We start from the raw sequence: 22124 nt of genomic DNA, 5'->3' as shown, positions 1-22124 counted from the left end.
ACTAAGGAGAAACAGGTTATTTCATACATAGGTGGTGGGAGAAAAAATGGTTTACTTCTAATAAAACTAGTTTTAGCAATATATCAAAATAAATACTTCTAGCCTAGGAACAACAAATCTCACTGGGACTTTATCTTACATATGTTTCTGCATAGATTGGATAAATTATTGCATAAAGTAATTCACTGAAATATTGTCTGTAACACCAAGAGAGTGGAAACAACCCAAGTATTTATTAATAAGGGGCTAGTAAAATAAACTATAATACCATTATCACAAAGCAGAAAAAGATAATAAGTTAACTTTCTATATTCTAATACTAAAGAGCTCAAGATACATATGATGAAAAAGCCAATCTTCAGAATATTGTATAGAGCAAGTTTTATTTTTTGGAAGAAAGAGGAAAATAATTGTATACAATTACATTTGCATAAAGCCACCTTGGAGTGATGCATCCAAAAGTAATGACAGTGGTTACCCAATGCATTGAGGTGGGCTAAATTAGGCTGACAGTGATGGGTAAGCCTTCAACATCTTGTTTACAATTGTATGTCTCTTGGATTTTGAATGTATTGTATATCCTAAATGAATGCAAACGTAAAATAAAGATATAAAAATTCAAAAGGTAGTCAAAATATTATATTCATAGCATTTTTGTTGCTGAAATAGTCTCAAACCCCTTTTTTTAACTGATGAAAGAACATACTGAGGCATAATGAGTTGGTCAAGTTCACAAAGATAGATTTTCAGAAAAAACAAATTAGACCCGCAGTAATGTACATTGTTAACATCTGATTAATATTCTGGTGAGTCTTTCTAAGACACATCCTCAAGTTCAATCTTCACAATGGAGGCTGCATATTGTCAGGGAAATATGTACATCCAGGTTCAGAGTCAAAATGGAAGTGCATTTGCCTTCTTGCTCAAATTATCATGTTATAAATAAATGCGATAGGTCAAGATAAACCCATAAAGTTGATCTACAAGGACAAACTCACAAAAGTAAAGGAGGCATGCAACATGTGGAAATGTTCCTCATAAATATCTATGGTACATCTGTGAATAGAAACAAAATTGTATACTCTTAGTTGTGCTTATTGAGATAGGAAACAGATATGAGTAATTTGCTTGTAAAGTGAGATTGTGCTATCTTAAATGCAGCAGAAATGTTACAATTGAACATTATCAATAAAGTGAATAAAAAAGTTTCCCTTTCATCAAATCTTCTAGGAGTTGAATTTTTAAAAAAATTAATGTTAAGTTTATATTATAAAATATTATCTATTGACTTTCACAAAGTTTTTAAATTATTAGCTTATATTTTTCCAAGTTATTATATTGAAAATCTCTTAATAGTGTGTTTTCATGGTCTCTGAATGTCATAAAGAGTTGTGATTTTTTCACGTTTCTATAACATGTATTTCACTGTCATCATAATTGCAAGTTTTTAATCTTAAACTAAAATTCTGTTCATTATGCTTCAATGAATCAAGGAGCAACACAAGTGAACGGACAAAATATTATTTTTCTGTTTTTAATCTTCATCTTAAAATATAATTTCCATGAAACAGCAGAGTTTACAAGGGATTAAATTAATATGGAAAGCTTTAAATCAGGACCTATTATCTATATCCATAGTGTGTAGGAGTATAAGAGTTTAGAATTAATCCTGAATTTTTGTTTCTCTTTTCCATTACTCTCCTATGGTATGTAATGCAATGTTTTTTTGTCTTGTTTTGTTTTGTTTTGTTTTGTTGCTGAAAAGGGCATTAAAAACCCCCACTGGGAGCTGAAAAATACAACAGCAGTTTTCCAAAATGTAGATCTAGGAAAATTAGTTTGTTTCATTTTTTTTTTTTTTTTTTACACCATGCCATGCTCTGGGGTGTTTTGATTACCTCTTATTTATCCTGCCACTAAGGAAGATATCATCTCCTTTACCTAATATGAAAAAACAAAAACAAAAACAAAAACAAAACACCAAATATATGATGACCATTATTGCACAAATGTAATCAAACAAGTTTATTGTTAAAACATACCCATAGCTCCAGAGTAGTACCAGGCATGACACAAGGCCATGCAGAGGGTGCACGAGGGACAAAGCGGAACAAGCAAGGGCTGTGGGAGGCAGGCTTCATAGTAATGAGAGGGTAAGGTACCTGGGAAAGACATGAGCTTGTTCTAATAACTTGTTTGAGGTGGCAGGCATAAAAAACCTGTTAGGTTGAGAACCAGATGGGGAGCAGCTGCCTCACCTGATCCAACTAGCTGGGTCAGAGTATGTCTGTTGAGAGCAAGGAGGCTCACCTTTAGGCCTTTTGTGCCCCACAAGTCTCAAAATGTGAAAGCAGCAGCATGTGAAACTGTAGGCTTATAATATTTAAGATTGTAGTCTAAAGTATTACAGTAGTCGTCCCTTATCCATTGCTTCACTTTCTGTTATTTCAGTTACCCACAGTCAACCAGGGTCCAAAAATATTACATGGAAAATTCCAGAAATAATTCATAAGCTTTAAATAGTGTGCCATTATGAGTAATATGATAAAATCTCACACTAACTCACTCGGTTCCACCCATAACATGAATCATCTCTTTGTCCAGTGTATCCAAGCTGCACACACTACCCACTTAGTATCCCTCTGGGGTATGATATTAACTGTTGAAGCATCACAGTGTTTTTGTGCAATTAACTCTTTTTAAAATTATGGTCCCAAAGTGCAAGACTAGTGATGCTGGCATATTGTTATAAATGTTCTACTTTATTTTTAGTCATTGTTAATCTTTTACTGTGTCTAATGTAGAAATTAAACTTTATCATAAGTATCAATATATAGGAAAACACATAGTATATATAAGGTTTGGCACTAGCACAGTATTAGGCATCTACTGAGAGTCTTGGAACGAAGATCTTTCCATTTCCCCTGTAATTAGTCAGGGTTCTCTAAAGGGACAGAACTAATAGGATAGATGTATGTATGAATGGGGGTTTATTAGGAGAATTGACTCACACAATGACAAAGTGAAGTCCCACAACAGGCCTTGTGCAAGCTGGGGAGCCAGGAAGCCAGTCCAAGTCCCAAAACCGCAAAAGAAGGGAAGCTGATAGTGTAGCCTTCAGTCCGTGACTGAAGCCTGAGAGCCCCTGGCAAATCACTGCTTTAAGTCCAAGAGTCCAAAAGCTGAAGAACTTGGAGTCTGATGTTCGAGAGCAGGAAGCATCCAGCATGGGAAAAAGACAGAGGCCGGAAGACTCAGCCAGCCTAGTCCTGCCAGGTTCTTCTGCCTGCTTTTCTCCTAACTATGCTGGCAGCTGATTAGATGGTGCCCACCCAGATTGAGGGTGGGTCTGCCTCTCCCAGTCCACAAACTCAAATGTTAATCTCCTTTGGCAGCACCCTCACAAACACACCCAGAAACAATACTTTGCAGCCTTCAATTGGATCAAGTTGATACTCAATATTAACCATCACACCCCCTACAATGGGGGACTATTGTTTACTTCTCATGAGTGAAGTTTCCTATTTACTTTTTGTTTGCTTTTGTTCTTCCATAGACTAAATTTTCTTGTCTCCCTGAAAGCTCATGAGATACATCATTCTTTTATGTGAAATGTTCAATATTGCACAATTAAAATTTTATATAGCACCCCTAGCAACTGAAATAGCTGAAAGGATGGACTGCGTATTGAACAACAACAAAAAGATTATATTGCTATGTAAAAATGTTAAGGCATATTTATAATTTTATAGAGCAGTCTATTGTGATGATTTTATTATCCATAAAATATAAAGAGGTAATAGGCCATGTGTTAAAATGAAAAGATAACACAAAAACTAGTGTAGGAAACCCGAGTTCTAATCCTGGTTCTTTTGGAAGTAATTTAATAGTTCCAGTCATCCGTTTCTCCAGTAAAAAATAGTAATGCTGAAACAAGATGAATTTTATTTTCTTCCTTTCTCCAAGATTATTTTAATCTAAATTTACATATTTTAAAAATATTTGGACAGTATCTTTGTATATTTTATTTTTATTTGATAAAAATATGGTCCAAGGATGATGAAATAGACTGCTATCAAAAGATAATTGTGTCCGCCTGTAATCCCAGCACTTTGGGAGGCCGAGGCAGGTGGATCACCTGAGGTCAGGAGTTCGAGACCAGCTTGGACAACATGGTGAAACCCCATCTCTACTAAAAATACAAAAATTAGCCAGGCGTGGTGGCATGAGCCTGTAATCCCAGCTACTCCAGAGGCTGAGGCAGGAGAATTGCTTGAACCCAGGAGATGGAGGTTGCAGTGAGTGGAGATCATGCCACTGCACTCCAGCCTAGGTGACAGAGTGAGACTCCATCTCAAAAAAAAAAAAAAAGAAAAAAGAAAAAAAAAGATAATGGTGTCTATCACCTAATACAAAAAGGCACAGAGGTTAAGAGCAAATGACTCCAGTAAAACATTTTACTGATGTTCACCTTGTTGATTATGCACTGACTCATTAATTTATATTGTAGCATTATTGCAGCCACAATAATAATTAATATATGGTATTTACAAAGACATGAACATTAAAAACAGCTATAATTGTATAATATTCATGTTAAAAGTTGTTCAGATAAATTGTAGCCACTATTGTTTAAGAGAATTTGGGCCATTATGAGAAGATATTTTGAAGAAAAGCATCTGCTTTCCATTGCAGAGATTATATTTATTCTTTTAGAATGTATTGAATACAAGATTGGGTGAAAATGAGTTAACAACAACAACAAAAATGAAGGGGAAGTAGTTGCCCTATTTTCTTTTCCCTTAATCCTTCTGGGAAATACAAACACAAAGAGAAAGATCTAGCTTTGGTAGAAAGGACAAGTGAATAAAAATGAAACTCAAAACTACTGCAGACGAAAGAGTAGAGTGTATGAACATTCCTTTTCCTATGTAGGTTTGGGGAGATTATTATTTTGTTGTTTTAGAGTGTGAGGTGTGTGATACAGTTGTGTTGTTAGTGGGTTCTTGAGGCATTATTTGTTATTCTCAGTTCTTCATTTTTTCCTCTCTCACCTGTTGAAAATGTTTGTAGGCGATTTTGTGTTTTGAAACGGTAGAAGAAAGTAAGTGGGGCTGATGGTAGAAGAAGAAAAGTTTAGAGTTGGTCTGAAGTTTAGTTGTGAGTAACGATAAGAGTAATGAAATAATAAAAGTAATGAAAAAGGGCTTTTTATCTTTTTCTAAATTGTCCATCCACTTTTATTGGAGTAGGACAAATAGGAATAAAGTGGCAGAACTTTTCTGTCCAGGAATGTCATGGATTTGTCTGAAGCTTCCCTTTTATTCATCTTCCTGGATGCCACTCCTGTGGCTAGACAAGGTAGGTTTGGAATCCAGAACCTTGCCAACAGTATATCCAAACTAAACTGTGAAGTAAATATGTTTTATAAAATCAGCTGCAACTGAGCTTTCATATTGACAGCATCATCAAATGTTTTATATAATTTAAGTCTATTTATGGACTATTGAAAGAAATTGATTTTTTAAAGTTTTTGTCCTTTTTCAACTTTGAGAAACCTTCTCAGAGGAGTCTTCTATATGTTCTTTATTTTAGTACATTATTTTGCTACTGATTGATTGTTAGAATCACGATACACACATACACACACACACACACACACACACACACACACGCACATTTCACTAGCAGTAAGCAATTTGAAATTAGTGATCAGGTTATTCATCTATGTTATCCCGGTGTGGAGTAGAATGATGAAACATAAAAAGCAAACAATGGTCAGTTTTGTTCTTAATCCCTCTTTTGACTGATTCTCGTAGCACACATACCTTTATTATCCACTTGTCAAAATTTTACCAATCCTTAAATTCTTATCTCAAATACAGTCTTCTGTAAAGTATTCATTTTTACTTTGCATCTCAATCAAAACATTATTTTCCCTCTGCAACCAATAGCATTTTATGTTTCTTGTACTGCTTATCTTGTTGTTTCTAGAATTAAAATTGTGTGTGTATGCTTTATCACTAGCAATAAATCCAGATAATTTATTCCCTTAGAATATTTGCTGAATGCTTACTAGGGACCTGTTTTAGGTTATTTAAATACATTCTTGAACAAAATGAACACAATATTTTACTTTGTGGAGTTTATATTCTAATTGATATAGACAAGCAAAAGTAAAACAGTGTGAGAAAAATGGCAGTGATGGGGGTTGGGGTTGCAGAGTAAAATACAATGACCTGGATAGGATACGTTGAGAAAGTAAAGACTCGATGATTAGAGTTAGCTTTATGGATTTCTGGGGTCGGGGAAATTAGAAAGTGTGTTCCAGGCAGAGGAGACAGCCAATGCAATGAATGCCCTAATCTCAAAGCAGGATTAAGGCAAGCAAATCAGAGCAATGGGATGGAGGCCAGTGTAACTGGAGGCGGTCTTGTTTGGAAGATTGGAGTGTGGTAAGAGATGACTTCAGAATGATAATGAGAGGCTAGATCATAAGAGGCTTTATAAACCCTTTAAATAATTTTACATTTTCCTCTGGGTAAAAGAAGAAGACATTGCAGGATTTTTAGCAGAAGAGTGACATGATTTGACTTGTCTTAAAGGGATCTCAATGTAATTGTATTGAGAATAGTTGAGAATAGGCATTAGCAGTACCAGTGATAGAAGCAGGGAGTCTAGCTCTCCATTATAGAAAAGGAACAATATCATCTGAGATGAAAGAGTAGCTGTGAAAGTAGTGGGAACTGTATATATCTCAGGGAACTTTGCAGTGGATAGGTCTGAAGGAGAATGTGAGAAGTTCAGTTTACGAAGTGTTAAGATCCTATGCATATGTTGAGGAGGCATGCATGTTTATACTAAGTGTTATTTAAACATAGTCATTTATTATGCAGGAGCTAGCTGTATAACACATGAAAGCATTACTATATTTTCTTTCTGTTTCACATAACAGATATTATTAGATACTAAAAAGGCTTATGTTCTATCCTAAGGTAGTCAATTTAATACTTGGAGGCTGAGAGTATATATATATTTTTAATTGCTGATTATTTGGTAAGGGTTTTACCAAAACTCTCAATGTATTAGAAAATAATTTTTAAAAACTGAAACATCCTGGCTCATATTCTATAGAGTTGTGAAAACATGCAATATTTTTCACTATGACACTTTTAAGGTATACCTATCATATTAACTTTGTGGTAAAATATTGAGTATCTTGAAAATTAGCACAACAAATGAATCAGACACACAAAGATAATGCCTTTGCCAGCCCAGAAAATATATGCAATGCTCATATGCCTGAGTACACCTTCATTCTTTTCATGATTTATCATGGAAATGTGAGTTGACAGTTTTATGTATGGAATGCAAATCTGGCTCTCTTTATCAATCCCATGCATATTAATATTTATATATGGTAATTTTTGTTGCTTGTGGAATGGCCTTTAGACACTACTTCAGTACTACACTATTTAATAGGTGAAATGTTGGAATGTATGCATTTCATGGGCTTGTTTTTATTAAACTAGTAACACGTTTGTAGAAATTTGCTGGATGACTGTCATTCTTTTGTATTTCTATACATGATAAAAAAGTAGGTTAAGATGCATTATCATATATACGCATGCATAATATGTTTACAAATGCATATACTGTTTCTATTTACGGAAATGCAATAACTTTGTTGAAGCTAGAAGGTCATTGGGGAAAAGTAATTGTCACGAAACGAAGGCACACATTTTCATAAAGTTGCAGATATTATCTGAATTATAGTAATTATGATCCACCAAGTGGTTCTTAGCTTTCTGATATAATTATGAGAGGAAAGAAAACTTCATAATCCCTAATTATTCTTCCCACATGTCAAATATCATTATCAGCTAGACTGGGTTATGAGGAGAAAACAACCTTCCATCTTTACCCCATAGCCTTTCGCACCACTATACTTTAAGAACCTGAGTCTGTGCTTTGCAGTTTAAAATAATGATAATAATAATAATAATAAACAGATCCAAGCACTTACTAGCTAGGTGATCTTGGACAAATCTTCTAAACTCTCTAAGCATCTGTTTCACCAACTAAAAATAGCAACAATAATAGTAATTGTTTCATAGACTTAATCATTTGAGTGAGAAAAGAGAGGAAATAATTTTTTTACACAGAATTAGCATTCAAAATGATTTCCGTTACTGTAACTGTTATCATTACTACATGCATATAATTTATAATAAAGATATCCTTTTTTTCCTCCTTCCAGACAGTAGCTCTTCCTGTAAAGCACATAGATTCTATATCTGCTCAGAAAACTTACACTTACTATGTAAGTGTAAGCCAAATTATATAGGAAGAAATTCTCCAAGAAGTTTCTAGGGTATTTTTACAAATCCTAAAGCTTTAAAAAACTCTGCTAGTATTAGCTCATAAAGTACCTGTAGGCTATACAGGAGTAGGAAAAAATATGCAATATGAAGTTGAAGACGCTGTAACAGAGGTCTTCCTAAAGAACTAGAGAAGTTAGAAAATAATTTTTTAAAAAACTTCCTTGCTCATACTCTCTAGAGTTGTGAAAACATGCAATATTTTTCACTATGACATTTTTTCTTCCTAGGGACTTAGAGAGAAGAATTGCTAGTATATTGTGAGCATCTTCTAACCCCTGCGGTGAGGTGGTGCCTCCTCCCTATCTCAAGACAAATGAGAGTGGATTTTTTTTTTTTTTTTTTTTTTTTTTTAGATGGAGTCTTGCTCTGTGGTCAGGCTGGAGTGCAGTGGCGCCACTTCAGCTCACTGTAACCTCCACCTCCCAGGTTCAAGCAATTCCCCTGCCTCAGCCTCCCGAGTAGCTGGGACTACAGATGCGTGCCACCATGCCTGGCTAATTTTTGTATTTTAGTAGAGAGGGCATTTCACCATGTTGGCCAGGATGGTCTCGATCTCCTGACCTCGTGATCCACCGGCCACGGCCTGCCAAAGTGCTGGATTATAGACAAGAGCCACCATGCCCGGCCAAGTGGGACTTTGAAGTGAACCAAGACTGTATTCAGGTCTGAGAAGTTTAAGTGCAAGAGGCCAGAGCTAGTTTCCTTGGACTGCTCTGAGAGCACACTTCTACTTGCTGCCAGGCAATGACATTGATTTTCATGTGTTAATGGGAAATACTGAACAAGGCAGGCAACAGTGAGCCATCTCTAAAAGACCCTTTCCAAGAGGACTGCCAGCCTGGGGTCAGGGTAGCTCCATAGGAAAGGCTAGCAGTTTAGTCTGGCCTGTAGGAGACGGGCTTTAGTGGTGAGGACATAAACAACCAAATGATAGAAGGAACACCGTAAACCACTTTAGGAATTCCAGGAAACTACATGACTCTCAAGAAAATGCCACTAAAGAAAGAGATAGCGTTTGTCATATACTAAGAGCCCATTGCTGCGTTACAATCTTCCAACGCAGAAGTTCTTTCTGACCCTTATTTCTTCCTTTTCTCTTGCCTCAAACTTTAAAGCTTCCATGAAAATCCATGGAATGGGGCAGGAGATCAAGAAAGGAATACTGTGCCTCCCTTTGCTTTACTTATCAGCAGGGGAAAGAGAAATCTTAGACTTGAAAAGTGGTTAAAGATTTGATGGTAACTGACAAGAATTTATGTTATCTGAAAGGAACCAGAAATCATTGAGATCTTCTTGTGATTTCCTTCAAAGTTAGGGAAGAAAAACAATCTATTAAATGCACTGAAAAGGGAAATTGTGAAGAAGAATAAAGTTTCTCCCTGATTACATCCTACAACATCCAATTTTTCAATAAGCTGGTTATATGCAATTTTACAAATTTCATTAACTTCTTCAGTAGGTTATAATTTATTCTATTGGGAATTTTGTTGATTAGATTCATTTGTTATTTATTTAGAATTAGAGATCAGTTCATTTACTAGGAACAATTAGGAAAATTATTCTCAATAATACTGTCAAGAATAATTGTGAATGACTTTGAAATGCACAGAAAAAGATCATTGGGTGTTTTGTCTAGCTAATCCTTCACTGTCTTGATCTATGTTTCCACTCTAAATTGTAGACAACTGATAGTGATGAAAATCATTTTTCTCATAGGCAATGCAAAATGAATTTTCTCCATTGGAGGTACTATTGATTTCCTTCTCTCACTCAAATAAGTTAGTTTTCCATCTATTAATCAAATTCATTTCAACATTCCTGATAATTTAATATATGTCTCTCTTTCAATTCTCCTTTGAACTGTTTTATAATATCTCATTGGTGCCTTTTTTAATCAACACATTAAATAAAAGTTTTGATACTTGTTCATTTTATATCTGTATGTTCATTTCATATGTGTATATTATATATTATATGTTTGTAAAAATTATTTGAAATCTTGGAGATTCTATTGAGATGTTCAAGTGAGTTACCCTGGGGCAGAGCAGGTGCCAGGGAAATGCAACTCATAATGCTGGTCTGCTGCTATTTTCTTGCTGCCAGAGGGAAACACAAGTGACAACAGAACTTTAATTATGTTGATTTTGTATTTCTTGTATTTTTACCTATAATTTTGTGCTTTAAGTTTCTATTGTTCTTACTGTGTTCAAGTTATTCTCCATTGGTGACAGCAATGTTTGAAAATTCGGCTTACTGATCTGGTTATTTGGTGATCATTGCTGTTGGATTATAGAATCTGTTTTCTGTCAGGTAAAAGATGACAGGGAATGAGGTTTTTATTCTTTTTTTCATGTTTTTATAAAATTCTCAGCTCAGACATATGGTGCCCATGTGAAGGAAACAAACTCAATCTAATCAGTTATCTGTATTTACCCTTTACCTATGGATGAAGTTAAAAATTTGAAACTATAAGTACTCTATGGATATTTGTGTCTATGTTTCTGTAATTCAGAAAGGACTTTACCTCTGATTGTGTTAGTGTGAAATGTTTTACTCCTTCTAGAGGGTATTAATAACCTACATTATAAAGTATCTTAAATTATAAGCTCTGTTCCAATTGGCTTATGGAGATAAATAAATACGTAAACTAAATGTTCCAAAGTTCCAGAAATAAAAGAAATTTAAAAAATGATTAGTTTAAATGTTCTCAACTTAAAGAAATTTCTTATGGAAAATAAAAATCTTAAGACTTTTTGAAGATACCAAATTCACGTAATTAGAATAAAAATGGACAAATTAGTTGGATAATTTTTGTTTTAAAAAAGCTAGCTGTGTCTCTTCCATGATTAATTTGCGGTAAGTAGAGTAAAAGCATACACAACACTTTATTCTACTTAGGTTTGTTTTCGCAAATTTATACCGGTCTCCTGATCAAATAAGGTGAAATTACCCAGGCATAATGTTTAAAATTAAGAAAAATTTAATCTATTCAAATAAGTTGGATCATTATTTTGTCAACCTATTTATTTCTACAGTAATTATGCTCTGTAGTATGTCAGTTTGAAGATACTTTCTAAGATGTTTAAATAACTTATTGTTTTGTTATTAGATTAATTAAAGGATATTTTTGTATACCTAACAAATTTCCAAGTAAGATAGAAAACCCAAGCATGCATGAAGCATCATTTTAAGTTTGTATGCCTTTTAACATAAATTTTCTATTATAAAGAGAGACTATAGCTTTGCATCATGAATGTGTGAAGGAGACCTATGTGGCCTTAGAAAGTTTCATTACATGTTCTCATAACGGTAATGCTGTGTAAGACAGACAGTTCTCCTTTATCCAGCCAGCTGCTTTTGCTGTAAAGTAGAATTGAGTTACTTGGGTTAAAAGATATTGTTAATATAAGGATTTGAAACTATACTAGTAACAGTGGTGTCAGAGAAATACAATTCTGTGTGTGCTTTTATCAAGTGAAAAAGTGAAGGTTTTTTCCTAAATTCGCAGCAATTCTCAGGTTTCTTAATTTCTGGATTTTTATACTCTTGAGCACTGCCCAAATAACTTTGTCTATGTGGCTATCTATATTTACTGTATTGTGAATTTAAACTGACATCTATTAACACTTGTTTATAAATTCATTTGAAGATAGCAATAATACTGTATTGCATTTCAACATGATTATCATCTTAGTAATTTATAGAAATTGTTTTGACCTCATAGACCCCTGAGAGAACTTACTGTCCTAAGGTGAAGTGTCAGTTGGTTCCAGAAAATGATCAAGCATAATGAAGGATAACATTTGGAAGGTTAATTTTAATTGCCCCGGTTTATAATACCTACTTCCAAAAAAAAAAGCTATGAAATATGTTAAAATTTTAGCAACATTCACTCAATTTGTATAAACTTTCGGCCTTCATTTCTAATTAGTGTCTTTAGCAACAATAAAAAAGGTTATTCTTTAATTCAATGCAATCTTCCTGGATAGCAGTGATTCTGTGTTATATCAGATTAATTTTCTGTGCCTTATGCTCAATTTGAAATGCTCTTTATTACAGAGAGAGAGAGAGACATCAGAGTTTCCTAACTCATGTAAGAAATGTAGTTCTTTATAATTGTGTCATATTCTATATATTCTATAAACATTCTATATATAAACATATTCTATGTTTCTTTAAAATGCTTTATTGTCACTTTAATTAAATACACATGCCAACTGTGGCTTCTCAGGCACCTGAGTCAGGCACCCTAATCAAGTGCTCAGATCTCCGACAATGCTTTTGATTTTGCCGTTCCAAAACCAGCATTAAAGTTGTAAAGAAAAAATCCACTTAAAATTTTATTTGAGACTTTTCGGATGGATTTTGGAAAATCACACATATTTTATTTTTCTCTTTATATAAAAAGAAACACTAGAAAAAAATAGGCTTGTTTTCTGTGTTACTATTGTAAGAGTTGCATAGAAAATTGTCAGGTCAGAAGATATGCTCAACTTTTTCTAAGTTAAATTTGTACAGGTAAAATGTTATTAAAATAAATATTTCTGAAACTATATGTTTTATGGGAAAACTCTGGAGTTTTGGAGTTTTGTCAATGTGCTTGATTTATATAATATGTATATACCCTTGGGAAGAGCACTGACCAAAACTCTTTAGGGACAGAATGTACTATACTGCAATAGAGAATTTTACTATCTTCCTTCCTGATATACTAATTATAGTAATAAACTAAACACAGCCAGAAATTAATCCTCTTATCATCTGTGGGTAGTTTTGATTTTACTCTTACACTTGCTTGAAGGTTCTGCTACAAGCCAGTCTTTGTATATTCAACAAATAAACATGGTCTCAGAGTTTTGTAGAAAAGTATTGTACCAGACATGTCAAACTACTGACCCTTAAAAATGGACTCATGTGTATAGGTTTCTGACCAAACATCACTTAGATAACTTCCAGACCATACCTGCTGACTGAGGTAGGATTTCCAGGACTCATTTTAGTCTAGTGTAAGTCAGCTGCAGGCAAATGGATGGATAAGCCAGGATCCAGCAGAACAAAAGCTAATCACATAGGACTGAATAAATGCTGAAGGAAATTACCCGGTGGTTGCTTGGAATATTGTTGATGTATTTTTAAGGTTTCATTTTCCAGATATGTAAGGAAGACTCTTTTCTTCTTTCTTAAGCTATTCACAGTCAATAACAATTTAATAAACTCTACTTCTATACATTGAAATATGACCTCTTAAAATGATATCTGATTCTCTCTGACCTTCCAGAATTTATAACATCTTGAAGTCTCCTTAATTTTCATTGCAAAAACAAAAAAAAAGTAGGCTACATAGTTTCTACTGCAATATCTTCTCCTTCTTACAAGCACATAATTGACAAATTGTGCAGTCATAGCCATACTTCAAATATCTTATTTGAGAATGATGCTTACTGAATAAAGTGTAACAAGTTAGTTTTAAATAATAATGTTTAGCTTTCTTGACAGAGCCAAAGCATAAAAGTTCTGTTAGAAAAGCTGGCCTTTTACCTTGTTCATTTGGCTTAGTCTTTTAGTGCTGGGGATAGACCCCAAATCTGGCCATAAACTGGTCCCAAAACTGTCCATAGACAAAATCTCTGCAGCACTGTGAAATTTTGTGAGGGCCATGACACCCACGCTGAAGTGGGTGTTGTGTTGATTGGAATGCTGGCAAGGAATACCTGGCTCACCCAGGGTGGAAAACCGCTTAAAGGCATTCCTGAACCACAAACAATAGCATGAGTGATCTGTGCCTTAAGGACATGTTCCTGCTGCAGATAACTAGCCAGAGCCCATCCTTTTGTTTTGGCCCATCCCTTTGTTTCCCATAAGGAATACTTTAATTAATATATAATCTATAGAAACAATGTTTATCACTGGCTTGCTGTCAATAAATACGTGGGTAAATCTCTGTTCAAAGACCTCAGCTCTGAAGACTGTGAGTCCCTGATTTCCCACTTCACACGCTATATTTCTCTGTGTGTGTCTTGAATTCCTCTAGCACCACTGGGTTAGGGTCTCCCTGACCGAGCTGGTCTCCACATTTTAGATTGTAAGAAAGAGAAATTCCTTCTAGTGCAAGAGCTTTGAGAAATGTTGGGGACCTCAGGAAGAAAAGAATTTACTCAGATTTACAGGCACTGCAGTTGAAATCTGGCAGAGAACATTTCTTGGTTTTGTTTTGTTATCCTCCCCATAGCAAATAGAGACCTTTAAAAGCATAAACCAAAATTCCTTATGAAGACATTCATAAAGAAGTGAATTTTGTGGCTTACACAAAAGATAAAATATCTAGGAATATACCTAACCAAGGAGGTGAAAAATCTCTATGAGAACTACAAAACATTGCCCAAAGAAATCATAGAAGACACAAACAAATGGAAAAATCATTCCATCCTCATGGGTAGGAAGATTCAATATCATTAAAATGTCAGTAGTGCCCAAAGCAATCTACAGATTCAACACTATTTCTATCAAATTACCAATGTCATTTTTCATAGAATTAGGAAAAAAAACCTAAATTTCATATGGAACCAAAAAGAGCCCAAATAACCAAGGCAATCCTAAGCAGAATGAACAAAGTTGAAAGCATCACATTACCTGACTTCAAACTATACTGCAAGGCTACAGCAACCAAAACAACATGGTACTGGTACAAAAGATAGACACACAGACCAATGGAACAGAGACCTTTGAAATAAAGCCACACAGCTGCAACTAACTCATCTTTGACAAAGTTGACAAAAATAAACAATAGGGAAAGGACATCCTATTCAATAAATGGTGCTGGGAAAACTGGCTAACCATGTGCAAAAGAATAAAACTGGGCCCCTATCTCTCACCATTTATAAAAATTAATTCAAGATGGATTAAAGGCTTAAATGTAAAACATCAAACTGTAAAAAAGTCCAGAAGAAAATCTAGGAAATACTCTTTTAAACGCTGGCCTAGGCAAAGGAATTACCATGAAAACCCCAGAAACAAATGCAACAAAATAAAAAATAGACAAATGGGACTTAATTAAAGAGTTTTTGCACAGCAAAAGAAACTCTCAATAGAGTGAACAGACAACCTACAGAGAAGGAGAAAATATTTGCAAACTGTGCATCTGGCAAAGGACTAATAACCAGAATTAATAAGGAACTTAAACAAATCAACAAGAAAAAAGTCAAACAACCCCATTAAAAAGTGGACAAAGGACATAATCAGACTCTTTTCAAAGGAAGATATACAGGCAGCCAACAAACATGAACAAATTCTCAATATCACTCATCATCAGGGAGATGCAAATCAAAACCACAATGAGATAGCATCTCAGGCCAGTCAGAATGACTACTATTAAAAAGTCAAAAAGTAACACATGTTGGCAAAGTTGCAGAGAAAAGGGAATGCTTATACACTGTTGGTGGGAATGTAAATGAGTTTCGCTTCTGTGGAAAGCAGTTTGGAGATTTCTCATGGGACTAAAAATAGAACTACCATTCAACCCAACAATCTCATGACCCAGTATATACCCAAAGGAAAATAAATACTTCTACCAAAACTACACATGACCTTTTATGTTAATTGCTGTGCTATTCATAATAGCAAAGGCATGGAATCAACCTAGGTCATCAACAGTGAGCCGGGTAAAGAAAATGTGGTACATAAATATCATAGAATACTATGCAACCATAAACAAGAATGGGATCATGTGTTTTGCAGGAACATGGATGGAGTTGAAGGGCATTATCCTTAATAAACTAACACAGAAGCAGAAAACCAAGATAACACATGTTCTCACTTATAAGTGGGAGCTAAATCTTGAGTTCACATAGACATAAAGATGGGAATACTAGGCACTGGGAACTCCAAATGGCTGGAGTAAGGGAGGGGCCAAAGGTTGCAAAACTTTCTACTGGTAACTACGTCCACTATCTGGGTAATAGGATCAACAGAAGCCCAAACTTCAGCACCAAGAAATATACCCTTATAACAAATCTGCATGTATACCCCCTGAATCTAAAATAAAAATGAAAATTAAAAAAATAATTTTATGGCTTTGTAGGTTTTTAAATATTCTGTGATATTTGATTTCCAAAAGAACACATAAGGAGAACTACAGGGTTAATTAAAACTCTTGCTGAACCTACATAAACAACCAGGCCAAACCTAACCAAACTAGTCAATTCTTTGTAATTATTAATTACAAAGTCTTTCTTTGTTATTATGATATGAAAATAAGTTGGGAGGACTGTCAGAAAAATAAATGTGAATGGACAAATTGAAATGCAAGGCTACAGCAACCAAAATTATTCCTGGGTAGCCTTTTCTGCAAATACATCAGAATTATCTCTGTTTTTCATTTACCTTGAGCTATTTTACACTTTTTTTTTTTTTTTTTTTTTTTTTTTTGACAGAGTCTCACTCTGTCACCCAGGGTGGAGTGCAATGGCATGATCTCGGCTCACTGCAACCTCCGTCTCCTAGGTTCAAGCAATTCTCCTGCCTTAGCCTCCAGAGTAGCTGAGATAACAGGTGCGTGCCACCATGCCCAGCTAATTTTTTGTATTTTTAGTAGAGACTGGGTTTCCCCATGCTGGCCAGGCTGGTCTCGAACTCCTGACCTTGTGATCTGCCTGCCTCAGCCTCCCAAAGTGTTGGGATTACAGGCATGAGTCACTGTGCCCGGCCTTTGCACCATTTAAGTAGTAGGTACTGACAATGGTGAAAGTAATTCTTATCCATATACAGATAATGCATTTTGACAGGTGGAGGTGCAATTGATTTTCATTTACCCTGTAGAAGAAGCCAGTTTATTATCTATTATATTGAGCACAATAATTTCATCATTCCTGTTTATGTATGTATGTTTGCTTTTAGAATAATCTGTTGAACAGATATAACATCTTACATGTTCTCTCATTGATTAATGAGTTAAATTACATATTTTAAATGTGTTTATATTATATTTAGATGAGAGTTGTGATTTTACCTTTTTAGAAATATAATACTATGTGTGTGTGTATGTGTGTAATATCAATTTGCATTTCAAGCCCTTTATTATTTTTTTCTACCTTTACTGTGTAACAGGTGCTATTCAAGTAGATTTACAAGTCTTTTTGATTCTAAGAACAGCTCTGCAATGGAGGTACTATTAAGCTAATTTTCCATCTAAGGAAATAAACTTGCAAGATATTAAGTGGTGAAATTATAATTTAAACTTGATTTTTTCCAATGCCTGTAACTTTAGCAAAAGGTTAACTTTTCAAAATATTTCATGAAAAGTCAAAATGCAACTGGTGGATACTACCATTTACTGCAATATAATAGAATGTGACATAATTGTTTGGATAATCAAATCAGGAACTAAGCTATAAGAAAACATTATTTCAGGAAAATTCTCAGAGAGATGAAGGAAATTGGCATCTAAAGTGCACATTCTGTTGACAATAAAAAACATAAATACACTGGAAAATTTGCCAGTATATCATTCATGGTATAGTTCTATAAAATTGGCTAGCTTCCTAACTTCCAACCTTCCAGCAAGCCTATTAACCTTAGCTAGTATTGTTTTGAACAACTTTCAGAATCATCTACTTTATCACCAAAAGCAAGGAATTGCTTGTTCTATTTTTATGTTGTTTTCAGTTTTTTTTTTTTAAATAGAATGCTTGATGGAACTGCTTTTTCTTGCATACCTCAACAATATGACTTGCCTGTACTTAGATATGAGGTAACATTTTGAATGTCTTGCTGTAAAATATTTCTCTCCATGTAAATTGCAATGCCTTTGCATTTTGCTTCCTTTTACAAACTTTCTCTAGTCTATAAACATAGGTGTTCTATAATTATTTTTGTAAGAACAATAAAATGTTTCTCTCCCTTGTCCCAGAATTCTATTTGGAAATGTCTGCTTGCTTTCAAACGTTCACCAATTTTGACTTCCCTCTAAATTGAAAAGTCCAAAACAAAAACTTCACTTGTGCTTGTGACAGTACTAGATAGTCTATGTCTTAATTGATTATCTTATCCTTCATGATTAAGTTTTGATAAGCCACAGAGAACCTGTCTTCCCCTGTCCATTTCTATATGTCCAACAATATTAGAGTATCCCCTTGGGTGAGTAATTGCATGGCCTTTAATCTTTCACCTAACCAGTGAATACTTTATAAAGTTATGTATACTGAGTGAGCCCCTTCTGAGCACAGAGCAAATTTCATTTTTCTCTCTTCTTTTTCTCTTTTTTATGTTTAAATTTTTCTTCATAATTCTAACACTTATTATCAATGATATCCCAGACACACCCACTACACTCATGCAGTTGGAGTGAGTGGATATCTCCACTCCTGATATCACCAGGATTAACTACTCTGCACCTTCAACAGACTTGTCTGACTCCTCTACTTGAATATTTCTTTGGAAAAAATATGTTAATGCTTTCACGATTCTTAGATATTTAGCTTCTTGCTCTGCCTCTAATGTGGTTTTCTTGTATGGATGTTTTTTGGTTGATTGCCTTACTCATTAACCCCATGTTTAATTCTTTTGTCTATGTTTATTTCATTCTCTACTGTCTCCTTTATACCACTCATACATCCAAGTACTGGATTTTAAACTGATCATTTCAAGCGATCTCAGCCTCTTTTTATCCTGGGCTTTCCATTGCGTCAGTATTACTCTAACGTTATATATAAATTGTTACTCAAAATTAGCAAGTCAAGGCTAATTTTATTAACTTCTCTAAGAAACATAACATTTGAACAATTCTTAATTCAACATCATTCTACCTTACTATCAATCTTTATTCAAAAGTGGCATAGGTAGAAAGCAACTGTATGGCTACTTTGACTCACCATCTCATTGGCTTCTCATGTGTTCATACTACCATTAAAGTCTGCTTATACCCTCTTAAATAAGCATCTTGGTTTCTTCTTCCCTTTCTGTTTAAACAGCTACTACTTACATTGAAACCTTCATAATATGCATCAGGCAAATAGGTAAACACTGATCTTTACATTTCATATTCTTACCGTAATATAATAAAGCTATGCCTTGGAATTTCTTAAACAAACTTTATTCCCCGCCCCATTTCTATTGCATTACGTCAAGATTCTTAACTCATTAATTAAAACCCCTCCACTTTTCAATATCCATTTCCAGATTCAGCTATTTAAAATCTTTCAACATTTCTCACAAATGGCTCCTTAGGTTGTTAACTGTATTTTTAAATACATTTGGATGGACATTAATTGTATTTTATATACTCTGTGATCATTATATTGCTCAGACAAGTCTAGCATGTTTTCTGTTAGCCACGTAGATAAGAGTTCTAATATTTAAAATCAAATAATGCAATTAAATGGGGAACAGTTTTTCTTCGAATATATGGTCTAGTATTAAAACAATGTTTGGGTAAATTACTTTGGAATTTGACATCCACATTTGAATTCAGAACCATTAAAAATCTCTTTATCTTTTCTGACCAACCCTGGAACTAAATGTGGCGTTTTCATTCTATTCAGTATTGAAAACATGTGATTGATCATATTTTTCTCTCTTCATTCATTCTCTCATTTGTTCATCCACTCATTCATTAGCCATTTTATGAGCATCAACTTTGTATCAAACCCTTGTGAATGCACATATATACTTATATATGCATATATATACCCATATATATATATACACACATACACACACCCCTATATACATATATAAATAAGATGTCACTGTATTTTAAATGCTTACATCCAATTGGGCAAGAAAACAAATACAATATTAAAATGCAATGTGGTAAATATCACAATTATGGTATGGCAAAAATGCTATGAAAGAACAATCTCTGAAGTATTTGAATGTTACAAGGGAGAAGAGAGGATTCAATTTTGTGGAAAGAGAGAGAGCACAAAGTCTTCTAGGCAGAGGCACAAAGTATTCTCTTGTGAAATGGCAGGTGGCTCTAGGAAAGCAGTGTGAGGTAAGGCATGAGGCAGAGTTTGCTTGTGATTTTAAAGAAATAATTGCTTTCCCCTGCTTTCTGTCTTTGTTTCTACCAGTATTTCATAAGAACTTTCTTTTGTCACCCCCACAGTTTGCAAAACTCTTTTGAAAGGGTTTAGGACCAGTACTAATTTAGTGCTTTGTTTTAATGAAATGAAAATAACTGTTAAAACTCAATTTGCAAGTGCCATGGTAACTGTGTAGTCAAATTTATTTTCTTATTCTCCATAGACACAACATCTGAGCTAGCCTGTCACAGTAGCCTCTATTTAATAAATGGAATAGTCATGAAGTAAATTAATGAATGTCTCAACATGTACATTTTTACACCTTTATCTAGGCTTTCACATGGACAGCTCTCACTGGTTTGGCTCAGATTCACTTCAGTTCATATACTCAAGAATACATTTATCAGGCACCAGACAGTGAGGCTCTTTTAGACAGTCAATATACTGCAGGAGAGAAGCTGAAGAGTGAAATTCTAATTATTCTTGACATAGGGCATTCTAAGAGTGTCTCATGCCAAAATAATGAAAGTTATCTTTTTTCAGGAAATTGAAAGACGATGCAAGAAGTGTCTTCAGGTTTCCACGGAAATGGAATTAAATGAGAAACATGTGGCACTTTCTGATGGATACAGATCATCCTGAAATCACTTCACATCTGCTGGCTAAATAGAGAAATAACTATAAATCTTTTCAAACACAAAGGAGAGAAAAATGTAGGAAATACATCAAGCAATACTTTTATGGCAGCATTAGTATGACTCTATAAAGAAGGTTATTTATAATGGTGGAATTGTTTGTCACACAGCATATGAAAAAAGGAAATTCAAATTATATAGATGGGTTACAGTGTTAAACATGATCTTGTAAACTCTAGATATGTCACCTTCCTAGATGCAAACCTTATTTTTAATTTTTAGTAATATTTTAACAAATTAGAGATGTATGCATATTCAGCATGGTTACATTCAGATCATTCGGATATTTTCTAAACAATCCTCAGTAGAAATTTAAACAAGTTTATCTTGTTCTCATACATGTGTTTATGCACAAAGGGTTATTTTGAAATATTGTTAATGGTGAATAAATGTACGCTATGGAATAAATTCTTTACAGCTGTGGACCTACTTCATGAAAAATGTGTATAAAGCACACAGAATTCAGACTTCTTCCTTTCAAAAATAAAGTCTCTGGTTCATACTTCTCCCCATCATGCTCCATTTCCAATTATGCACCATTTAACTATTCACATGCAATTATATAAGAATGTTTATGTTTAAGCTTAGCAACAATAAATTTTTCATCACTTCAAGAAACAATATATGTATCCATGAGTGTTAAAAAGACAATATTTTATCAATCTATAACTAGTCTCATGTTTCAAGTGCAAAGGCAAACTATATTATCACAATATAAATATTTTCACGTGAAAATATAAGAATAAACTCTCATGCATATTCATGTAAAACAAAACAAGTATATGGCTACAAAATGTCCTGTGTTGGCAATATTTTTGTCATAATCTGCATTCCTGTTTCTCTTAACCAATCTTCTCTCATTGATAGAAAAGAACTATCAATATTTTAATAAGATTAAGTTAGAAAGGAAAGTGTAACAGTGCTTATTTTATTCCACTCAGACTCCACTACAGACCTGGAAGTGGTCGTGCCTGTGGAGGCAGAAGGGCTGTGGGGAGTTTTCATTCAGCAGCCTAGTCTGGTAA

The 22124-nt window shown here is 34.2% G+C and overlaps 1 long non-coding RNA gene across 1 annotated transcript in view; it reads left to right on the top strand.

The window, feature by feature from the left end:
- The window catches only part of LOC135970819 (uncharacterized), a 67738-nt gene extending 46139 nt beyond the window's left edge, over positions 1 to 21599 (top strand). The window contains exon 3 of the long non-coding RNA XR_010586669.2: positions 20948 to 21599. This is a non-coding gene — a long non-coding RNA (uncharacterized lncRNA). The remainder of the gene's footprint in view (positions 1 to 20947) is intronic.
- Positions 21600 to 22124: the final 525 nt, after the last annotated feature.

This window comes from Macaca fascicularis, chromosome 5 (assembly GCF_037993035.2).
Source record: "Macaca fascicularis isolate 582-1 chromosome 5, T2T-MFA8v1.1".
NCBI classification, from domain to species: Eukaryota; Metazoa; Chordata; class Mammalia; order Primates; family Cercopithecidae; genus Macaca; species Macaca fascicularis.
This window is presented reverse-complemented; position numbering and strand designations above follow the sequence as displayed.